We start from the raw sequence: 8,021 nt of genomic DNA, 5'->3' as shown, positions 1-8,021 counted from the left end.
TTCCCTACTTCTTTCTTGTGGGAAAGCCAAATATATGCCTCAGAGCCAAGTTTGCTGGAAGAAAATTTCAGTGCTCATTTACTATATGAACATTTGGCTGAGCCCTACTCTTCCCAGACTTTTGAAGATGGTCTATTTTACAGTGGTGACACTTCATAGCTAACAGACACTAACAGACACACTCTTCCTTTACAGTGGTTTCCGCTCAAAAGAGGGATGTACATTTAATTCCTCCAAAACTACAGTCTAACCTTAAATCAAGGACACAAAACCAGCCAGTAGACAGAGAAACACTCCAAGTTTCTAAGTTCACTGTGTGCACTTGGGCTTCTCTTACATGGACCTTGTACACTTACCCCACCTAATCTAAGCCATGGTATAAACTTTGATTTTTAATACAAATTAATCAGTGAAGAAATTATGGACTTCTGATGGAAAGCTGAAAAAAATTCTGCCCTGTGAAAATAATTTCTTCCTGTATTTCCACTTCTCTAGCACGTATTTGAAACACCCAGGACTATCTTAGTCACATCTGTCCAGCTCAGATGAAAACCTCAGTCCCTCTGTGTAAGTAAAAAACACAGGCTTTTTCTGGTTTTAACCTGTTCTAAGTCAATTTGGACAACAGGTTTTATAGCTCTCTAAGAGTAGTTTTGTGTGTAATATTTACTTGAATTGCAGATAACTCCAGATAACTAAGAAGAATGGTCCTGGGTGAGGGTGCTGAAGAGGGATGCAGAGAGCTGAATAGACTCCTGACCCCACCCAGCAGCTCCCTCAGATGCCCTCAGGTAAGTCACTTCCTTCACCACATTTCTGCAGTAAGAAACTGGGAGAAAGCAAGTCCCACTCCTGCACCTGGCTACTCAGTTTGTGCCTACCACAGAGCAGGGGAGAAGATGTGATTGACAACTGTTCCACCAAAGCAGACTGCACCTTGGACACAGGTCACCAATGTGGCACTGAGCTAGGACAAAAGGAATCTCAGTGCTGAAGTACTTTGCTGTCTAGTTTCAGGAACACATAATAAATGCTTGGAAGGAAGCAAAGGGGGAAAAAAAAGCTTTTTTTTTTTTCCCCAGCCTCTTTAGAAAGAAGACATCATACATTACACCCACAAAAACAGCTAATCATGTCAAACCTACAGTGCTTTCCAAGCTTCTTACTGCTACCTAAAATGTGATCTGATAGGACACTGCGAGTTAGCGAAAAATTTCCACGACTTCTCAGATTGATAGGTACATTGAGACAGACAACAAATGCTGTAAAAACAGAGGCAAATATTTCACTATCATAATTATAAGAATCTCAAAGTAGATATAGATAATGAAGGAAAGTAAGAAAGTGACATGGAATATAAGGAAAAAAATCTTACAGATATTCTCTTACTTCTCACTACACTCAGAGGAACTTCTGAGCACTTCCTTCCTTCACAGATATTGAAGATTTATGGAAGTGGGAGAACAAAATGCAGTCTAGGGGCTTCCAGTAGGAGTTGTGCACAGGCTACAATCCAGTAAATTCACAATCCCGTTTGAATTTCATCCAGATGTTAGCAACAGAAGAAAGGATTACAGAAAGAATAGAAAACAGCCTCTTGGTTAAAAGACAACTGAGATTCTAGTGTCCTAGAGACAACAGAAGTCAGATGCTCTACTTATGCAGAGGTGCCCTGTCATCTGAAGCAAGATTCATAGTGAGCTTAGGGATAGTGTGGTTTGGAGACAGGGTTGTTTATCCTGGGCTGCCAAGTGAAGACAGAGCTGCCAAACATATGGGGAAATTGCTGCTAGCACAATTAATGGCTTCAGCTGAGACACCAAAACCTACTCAGAACTGTCTTCAAAGTCAAGCAGGAGACAAATTCCTTCTCCAAAGACAAAGAGGTGCACCACAAGAACCAAAAATACCAAGTAGCCAGTCTCAGAAACGGGAAAGACAAACCAGCTTTGTTAGCCATTTTTTAAGCCATCCAAATCCAGGAATGTAGTGGAAAGGGGTCAAAGAGTAGTATGACACCCCACAATGATCAGGGATCAAGGATGCATAGGTGGGCAGCCACCAGGGAGCACGTGATATTCACCATCTCGATGACACAAAGTCATTGTTGTGCCTGTGATCTCAGGCAAGGGTGGAGCTCATGATCACACAAGAGAGGCCACCAGCAGCAGAGCTCCTTGAAATACCCAGGGCCTGGTCAGTAATGGCAGTGATTGTTAGGAAAAGAGGCAGTTCTTAGCATGGGACAAAGCAAAAATATCCCCGCAAACAGAGCTATAATTAAACCAGAAGCACACCCAGGCAGAGCTGGTCATTCAGCCTTCTCTACACTTCATTTAGGCAAACAAAGAATTGTTCCAGGAAATCTACAAACATTCAGACAGTTGTGACCCCATAAAAACTCAATTACGTAGGAGTTAACGTCAATACAAAACAGCTTTTCTCATTTACTGTAAATCTCAGTGTCTAAAACTGAGCTCTCTGGCTGTAGAAGATTAGACAACCAAATTTGAACTTTAGACTTTTTAAAGGAGGCAAATGTTCTCTTCTGCTGCAAGCGATTTCATCTCCTACCCAAGCAACTAGCAGTCAGCTTCAAGATGCCCTCTTCAGCTACTCATTGCCCAGTGCTTTCTGCACCTTTCTCTGGAGGAGAGACCAGGACATGTCTCCAGTAAGCTAAGGCAGGACAAACACCCAGCAATTTTAAACACAGCACAGTTTAAAGTGCACCAGTGTATGCATGTGTCTTGAAGCTGAATACGTGTCCTTGCACCTGAGGGCTGAAATTTGGGGCTTTCATCTAGGTGTGACTCAAACTAAGTTCATATTTAGCTCCATGAGGCATCTGTTGCTTATGCACCTCTACAGCAACGCTCCCAATACCATCTTCTCAGATGTCAGTGGTTTTCTCTCATGGTTGGGGTTTTGGCTTATTTGTTTTCTGAACTGTCTAGGACTGGCAATAAAGATGACTCCTGGAAGACACTGTAACGCAGAGATGGCCAGCCTTCCTAACCCTAACCAGCTGTATACTAAAAATCCTGTCACGGCCAAGAACCACAAGTCACATATCACAGATCTGTAGAGTTGAACAGGGCCCAGGAAAACTTTAGACAGGTGACAGACAGTTACTCTGAAGTACCACTGGGGGACAGGGCTGGATTTTTCACACAGCCTGTTCTCAGTGACCCCCTGCTGTCAACCTTAACCACCTTTTATTTGGAGTAATTTAGATCTGAGGCTCTGAGCCAACCCAATGCTGGTCATGAAACAAAATCATGACTTGAATAGCTCACAGTCCACATGTGGTTCTGGCAGTACAAGCTGATTCCCTTGGGCAATGACTTTCAGGTTTTTGTGCTTTTTGGCTTTTTGTTTTGTTTTTTAAAGGAATGATTTTATTTCCTCACATTTATTAGCATTCAGATCTACTGTACAGTGCTTGTTTCCTCCACATTCCTCCTGCTACAATTTCCGAATCCACCTTCATTGCTTCCATTTCTGTCCATGTTTGAAACTAGTTTCAACCAGCCATGGTCAAACCACACCCCATATGACTGCAGACCATGGAATATGAAACTGCACCAAGCCATTTTGCTAAAGCAGCGGTTTGTAATATGGTCACCAGCTGATTGTTTGCCTGAAAATCCCTATCCACAAGAGACACTGAAATAGTGCTAAAAGGCGGGCTAGTTCCAAAAATGTTAGGCGATGTTTGTGCTGCAGACTTCTGGACAGTGTAGCTCTGTTGACAAATGTGATCCCTAACCAAAGGGGCGACACCAGCAGCAGCTCCTAACGTGAGGACACAGCACCTTTAGCAGTTTTGTGGACTGAAGGTGGATTGGTGTTAAGATACCACACTAATAAGTCTATACTTTGTCCCATCGGATGACTAATCCTCCTGAGGGCCAGTAAAGATGTCTTAATGTAAGAACTGCCCCAAGGATTAGCAAACTAAGATCATGTTCAATTTGGGCTAAAAGGACGCTGGCTCCAGTTTCTCAAGGAATGTGGGAAGGCAAGGGGGGAAAGAGACAGGGAAGGACAAGTGCAATGAGTCAGTCTTTGGAAACCAACCTAAGAATTTGACTCTAGTTACTTCATTTACAGGCTGGTTCTAGAGCTACAGCCAGCGGAGCACTCAGTTTCAAACTGGAGCAGACAAGCTTGGGAGCCTGCCACTGCTGAGTGTCCCCAAGTCAACTTAACACAACAGCAAAGCTCACTCCTTTATGCTCCCTCACAAGTGCTTCCCCTGCTCTTGCTGAAAATACTGGTCTCCAGCTCAGGAGTCCTCTCAGCTTCCTCCTTCACCCTTGTGGAGAGTCCAGGCCAAAGACCTCTTCCTCCTCAATTCCACTGAGTGTCTCTCTGGGTCTATCCAGCAAGAAGCAAGGCAGTATGCTCCACAAGCCTGGAACCCTCTCCCATTTGCACACAGAGACAGTGGACAGCCCTTCTTCCTAGCCCATATGAAATCCTTTCAGATATCACCTGCATCCCTCCAGCAGTTCCTCTTCCATCTCTGCTGTGCAACTTGTCCTTCAATTTCCTACCCAGTTCTTCCAGTTTTCCCCACTCCACAGTTCTATCAGACCCAACCTTTCTTCTATCCAGTTCTGCATATAGACTATCTCCTGAGTTGGTCCACTCACCAACTGCCATTGAAGCAGTCACAACTGGATAAGTGTTTCAGGGCAAGGAGCAGAGCCAGTTCACAGTGACAAAAAGGTCAGTAACTGAGTGGTGAAGAGCCTGAGTCAGGAATGAACATTTGGACAGCAAGTGGCAAGAGTCACCCAGCAAGCAGAAAACCCCCAACCCAGGCCTCATGATTTGTATAAGTAACCAAACTTGATGTGAATTGCTTTGTTGAGTTGGGACAGCCACATCTGCCCTACTAATAGCCAGCTATGACTGAAGCTCTCACTAGCACAGACAGGGTGGAAGGACATCCATTAATGAAGTTACCCATTTGCTAAAGTAATCCATCACAAAACTCAAGCACACAAAGAAGAAGGGAAGTTTTGTGTAACAGTGTTTGGCCAGACCATATGCAGCACAGAAAGAGGGTAAGGTGCAAGAGATGTCCCTTTGCTTACAGCCGCTGCAAGGTGATAAGGTGTATGGAATGGTCTAAATTGCTTCATGATATGGCTATGGCACTGCAGCTGGGTCACAGCACCACAGTGTCAGTTCTTCTGCTGACTGTGTCAGCAGGCTGCAAGTATTGGCTCCAGAGACTTGTGCTGCCTCGAGGTCCCCTTCACACACCTCCTCAGGCTCATACAACAACATTCTATTAACTGGATTCACTTTCTGTCAGTCATTAACTTGCACTTCGCTGTAGCTCAGGCAGGACAACTGAGATCAGTGTGAGATTCCCTGGCTTGTGTTGAACAGGTCAAAGTAAAGAGTTGCAGCACCCTCCTCTGGTTCTGAAGAAGGGATGGGAAAATACTTACACAACAGGTACATGCTGGGAAACTATATAGCTCAAAAATCAAGTGTTTCCCACAGAGAAGTATTGATGAAAGGAAAAGAAAATTTGACTCAAACACTTCAATTTTTGCTTTTAAACAGACACATGTCCTATTTTATTACAGAAGGTCAATGCATGAGGAACATGATTTTGACACAGATGTGAAAAACATCAAATACCCTTTTATTTAGAAGTTCCTAAACAGAAGCCTCTAGGAGAAATCAGGTTACCTGCCAATTCAAATTGGTTCTTTTTCATGAAATTGAAAGACAAATCCTCATCTCTTTTTAACCAAAGGCAATGTCCTCATTGATATTCCACCAAGAGAAATTAAGATTCCTCAACTCTGACCACAGCTAGTTGAAAGGTGTGTCCAGCATCCTCTTCTCCCCACATCTGTAGATACCTTCAATGAACACACAAGCTTCTCATAGCAGCTCATACCCACATGAGAGCAGACTCCAATCCCTTTTTCCTAACTAGCACAGGCAAGAGATTTCCATCTAAGGGACTTCGTATCAACGTAGACTACATGTCAGACAAATTTACAGTCAAGGCCTGCCCTTGCTGCCAGAAATGGTCAATGCTGGGAGCAAGAGTGCAGCCAGTAGCGTGGACTCCAGAGCAACCTGCTGGAATGGAGCAGAATGGTTTTTAAAATAGGTACGAGGGGGGAAAAAAATCCATCTATGTACAGAGCACCTTGAATTTCAAGAGGTTGTTCAAAAAATCTAGAGCACCTCAGTGTAAGAAGGAAGACAAATTGCTTGGGAGCTTAAGTGAGGTGAGGATGCTTCTGAGAAGGTGGCAGGCAGAGCTGTGAAGCTCCCTGCCAAGCGGAATAGAAAGCAGTGAGCCATCCAACTGTCAGGAGATGCATCACCTTTTACCACTAATCACCTCAAAGACCCTCCAGGAAGAAGTGCCGTTTCCATCCACTGTGGAAATCCAACAACACTAAGGAGTGCCCACTTCTTCCCTCTAGCCCCTTCCCAATTCTGCCCCACCACATGGTTCCTGCCCACATCATCCTTGTTTTGTTCCTCCAGGCCTGTCCAGACTCCTGCTCTCCAGGGTGTATTCTGCAAAGACACCTTTCCCCTCGAGGGATGAAGAACAGATGCAGAAGTTATGAGAACTGGTGGTCTGCCAAGGAAATGGGTCAGTACTGTGTCAAGATGGAGCAGGAGACAACTCCTTGCGATAGTGAGCAGGAGAAAGCCTAACACAACATGCTCTATCTGCAAAGGCAGTAACAGTCTCACTTTATATAAGAAAAACATAGACTGCTCTAGTCACAGCATTTTTTAAAACTCATGATTTGGTGTAAAGAGTTGTCTAACCTTGCCCTGTCAAGGTAAAAAAGCAGGCACTACCTCATGTATGCCAAAATATTTGGCCATCAATTGCTTTTCGCAACAGAATCTTTTACTCTGAAACAGGAAAGAACTTAGTGTTTCACAGGAAACCTCATTCCTCCCCCCCACCTTGATATGCCCTGTACCACCTCATGGCGCCTGCCGTATTTAGATGGATAAACTGGGAAGACAGTCACAAGTATCAAGAATCTTTTGATCTGCAAGACAGCACAGTGCCAGCTTATATGACTGGAAATATCTGGCTCCTCAGATAAGAGCCTGTAACACACAGCTGATCTTCCTAGGGGGACTCCATGGGTCTACCATCTAACAACACAGATCAAGCAGCCAGATATACCTGAGATCAGGGCCCAAAGGAGGTCAGAGCTCTGTTTTGCACAAACATTGAGAGGAACATTGCCAGAGCAGCACCTGAGTGAGCTTCATGCTTGGTGCATAAAGCCTGAAGAGCTGGGGCAGTGTCCTGAAGCAGGAAAGGATCTCTGTAACATAGGGCAGACAGCCTTCAGCTTGTTGCTAGGCTAATACCCTTGTTTACAACCTGACAGAAAATAAGTGTAGTAAGTTTTAGCATAATCTGTGCCTTCAGAAGTCTGATCTCTCCAGGACTCACGTGCAGGAGGTGCTGCAAAGAAACAGCCAAGCTCCAACCACAGGTGTGTCTGCACAAATTCTGCCAAAGGGATAAAAAAAGCCTAGAGAAACACACAGTGCTTGTTTAGCCAGGAGTAAAAATTAGCCTGTGAGGTCAGCTATAGAAGACCTTGCTGCACTGAACCCCAGCAACTTGTCAAGTTAGTGACTGAGCAGAACCACATCACCCAGCCAGTGGGAGTGATGCCACACTCTGCCCAGAGCACCAAGGAGCCCTTGGACACTGCTGACTCACCCTCTGGCAATGCCCTCCAGCAGCACTTGGAGACTTGCAATGTTAAGAGCCCTCCCCAACCCAGAATTTGCCAATCTGCTTAATTAATCTGGCTTTTTATAATGAAGGTAGGAGGCTGCAGTTTAAATTGTCTGAGATCAAGCCAGTACCTGGCCACAGGGAACTGTGCACACTATAATGCTGCTTTAAGTCAACAGTTAAATCAATGGTACTTCATTATTTTAAATCAGTTGACAATCTGGTATACAAATGTTAAAATTAAGTG

The 8,021-nt window shown here is 44.3% G+C and overlaps 1 protein-coding gene across 1 annotated transcript in view; it reads right to left on the bottom strand.

Annotated features, from left to right (window-relative positions):
• LOC104526876 (transcription factor CP2-like protein 1) overlaps positions 1 to 8,021 on the bottom strand; it is a gene marked incomplete at its 5' end in the record, with an annotated part of 26,506 nt that overhangs the window by 18,196 nt on the left and 289 nt on the right. The gene's annotated exons all lie outside the window — the stretch shown is intronic.

This window comes from Antrostomus carolinensis, unplaced genomic scaffold, assembly GCF_000700745.2.
Source record: "Antrostomus carolinensis isolate BGI_N321 unplaced genomic scaffold, ASM70074v2 scaffold21310, whole genome shotgun sequence".
NCBI classification, from domain to species: Eukaryota; Metazoa; Chordata; class Aves; order Caprimulgiformes; family Caprimulgidae; genus Antrostomus; species Antrostomus carolinensis.
Note: the sequence above shows the minus strand (reverse complement) of the source record. Positions and strands in the feature narration are given on the sequence as shown.